The sequence below is a fragment of the Mus caroli genome, unplaced genomic scaffold (genome assembly GCF_978045245.1).
Source record: "Mus caroli unplaced genomic scaffold, Mus_caroli_1 scaffold_6, whole genome shotgun sequence".
In the NCBI taxonomy this organism is placed as follows: Eukaryota; Metazoa; Chordata; class Mammalia; order Rodentia; family Muridae; genus Mus; species Mus caroli.
In genome coordinates this window covers 119,570,350-119,573,525 of record NW_028227261.1, presented here as the reverse complement: position 1 = coordinate 119,573,525, position 3,176 = coordinate 119,570,350, and positions in this window count along the sequence as shown.

Sequence of the window (3,176 nt, the reverse complement as noted above, 5' to 3'; positions counted from 1 at the left end):
AGAAAAAACTATGTTGTTTTTGAGATAGTTTCACTTTGCAGCCTATGTTTGATTTGAACTCCGTGGGAGAAAAATGACTTGATTTTCTTTTCCTACTGTCCCTCACCGACACACTCATTCTGTGCAGTACTGAGTTCGTTATGCGTGTTTGGCAGCCTTTCTGTCAACTAAGCCATCGCTAATTATTCTAATTCACCCAAATGAAAGCAGTCATAAAATAAAGCAAAAACAGAACCTTGGAAACAAGCTCTGTAGCGTAGTTGAATTGGTGTGCACCATTTCTCTAAAGAAGCAAAGAGAAATACGGAAAATAGTTTTCCCTCTCCCCACCTCCTCTCCCCAATCTTTCCCCTGTGCACAGGCTCTATCAACTAGGAGCTATACGCTCAGCCTTATAGTTCTAAATTCTAATCGTTGTACATCATTTACCTCATCGGGGGTTATATAATATCACACTGTTGTAACACTTGAGTTTTAAAAAATAGCAATGCTGAGGTGAAATGAACTTAGAAATGCACAGGTCTCTCTTCTCATTCTAGGACATCAACTTAGGAAATTTTGTTGATTTCCATGAATCTTTTGTTGTTGTTGTTGTTTTTCAAGACAGGGTTTCTCTCTCTGTGTAGTCCTGGCTGTCCTGGAACTCACTTTGTAGACCAGGCTGGCCTCAAACTCAGAAATCTGCCTGCCTCTGCCTCCCAAGTGCTGGGATTAAAGGCATGCGCCATGACTGCCCAGCGATTTCCATGAAGCTTATAGACCAGGGAAAGGGCATCAGATCCCATTACAGATATTTGTGAGCCACCATATGGTTGCTGGGAATTGAACTCAGGACCTCTGGAAGAGCAGTCAGTGCCCTTAAGTGCTGAGCCATCTTTCCAGCCCCTGTTATAAATTCTAATGTAAATATCTGATATATGACCCCTGTGAAAGGACTGCCCCCCCAAAGGGGTCACAACCCATAGGTTGGGAACCTTTGTTTTTGACACTTTCTTCAATATAGAAGCAGTACTATTTTACTTGGTACTATTTTGAGTATTCTTGCTCTGATCACAAATTGAACAAGAGTCATCTCCAACAAGCAACTTCTATCAGACTTTTTAAATTTTATTATTTACATTATGGATGTTTTACCTGCATGTATGTCTGTGTACTATGTATGTATAGAGCCTGCAGTGGCTAGAAGAGGACATCAGATCTGGGGTTATAAGTTATTGTGAACACAAAGTGGGTACTGGGAATCTAACCCTGGAAGAGTAGCCTGTGCTCTTACCTGCTGAGCTGTCTCTCCAGCCCTCATAGTTCTGTTTGTTGTTTAACACTGCTTCTTGTAATAGAGTCTTACTACATGGTGTTAGTTGTCTTGAAGCTTTCCATGTAGACCATGCTGGCTTCAAATTTGCAGTGATCGTCCTGCCTCTGCTTCTGGAGGGCTAGAATTACAATCACAGCACACCTTTACAAAATGTTCTCTTTCTCTCTATACTTCTCTGATCCCCACTCTTCAAAGTGGGGTAGCGTACTTAGTAGTCAATATGTATCCATTGAAATGAATGCAATCCAGTTTGTATTTGACAGTAGTCTGTCGTCCTTGTTCTCAAAATAAACAGTTTTTAGACTGTAGAGAGACCACATTTGCTCTCTATCCTAGGTGAAAGGTATCCTGCTTCTGCAGTTCTGCAGCTGATCCGACCGACCAAGTCGCTTTGCGGGGGGGGGGGGGGGGGGGGGGGGGGTCGGCTCCTGCAGCCTCCAGTTAGCATCTCAAAGTGACACAGTGGAAGGCTAGGTAAAGCCTCCACAGGAAATTGCCCTCCTCTAAGTAGAGAGGGACTTATGTCTGCCCTTTGTTCTCAGTACTTGTGTGACTCGCAGAATCTGTGTTCACATTGGGGGAAAAAAAAAAAAAAAACCTCACTGCAGGTCTGCACATAAATTCAGTCATAAATTGAATAAGAGGTTATAACAGAGAATGCCCACGTGCATATGCACTAGGAGCAATTATCTGGCTTAAATTTCACCATTTGTTACTAGCTTGCAGGGTCATGAAAAGTTTTAGACGATAACTAAGCCATCCTTGAAGTCTTGTTTAGATAAACTCAGTCAATATCTTATCTCTTGCTTTTGCACCTGGCATCCTGTGTTGTATATATTCTTTTCAACCTTCTGTTAATGGCTTCTGTAACCCCTTGGAATGTGCCCTAAGTATTTGAAGTCTGCTGTTATCTCAGAAGCAATTAAGTAGTCATTTTATAAAAAGAACCCGAATGTCTCTGTGGGTATTGCCATTTGGAAACAATGATAACCCTTGCTTGCTGGATGTTTCTGCAGAATAAAAGCTCTTTGTCTTTGCATACTATCCGAGTCTGGGGTCTTCCTTCAGCAATCTTCTTCAGACTCTGAAAGTGAGATGCCTGACACAGGTGTTAGGAACTCAGGTCCTCTGCAAGAGCAGGAAGTACTCTCAAGCGATGACTCATCTCTCCAGCCCGTGACCTCATTTTTTAAGGCACTGCAGTCTAGTAGATTTGAACCTTTCAGATCTGTCATTAATTTAATTAAGTATCAGGGGACTGATGAAACCTTCTGGTCCCATTTCCTAATCCCTATTTGTATTTCATGCAGTGATATTTCCCCCAACCTAAGTTGTTGGGATAGATTGAAATGTGTATATAAAATACTGAGTACTCAATAGATAGCGGTGTCATTATCCAGTGACTAACTCAAAGCTGTCACGCTTTTAAGGTGTCCTCTAACCTGCCTTCCTAAAGGTGAATTATTGTTGAACTCACATTTTCCTTTTGGCTATGCATGCTTAAGTGTTCTGTATACGGTTCTAAAGTGATTTCTACATTCTAGTTTGTCTTATGGCTCTTTGCTTAATTTCCCTGTCTTAGTATCAGTTATTATACACGGAACAATTACATACTCCTTCAAAGTAAATTATGTGAAAACGGAGAAAAGCATTAGTTCACATGCAAGAGCTAGCCACAGCCTGGAAATTCAGTGTAGGAAATATCAAATATAAGACTTTTCTACCAAATACTATGAAACTTGTATTTAGGGCAATGAATTCAAATTTTTTTACCTGCCTCCTCCACCTTGTAAAACTTTCATAAAAATATTTTAGTCTCCCCAGACCCTGTAAAACTTTGTTCACTGGCCGGGTGTGGTTG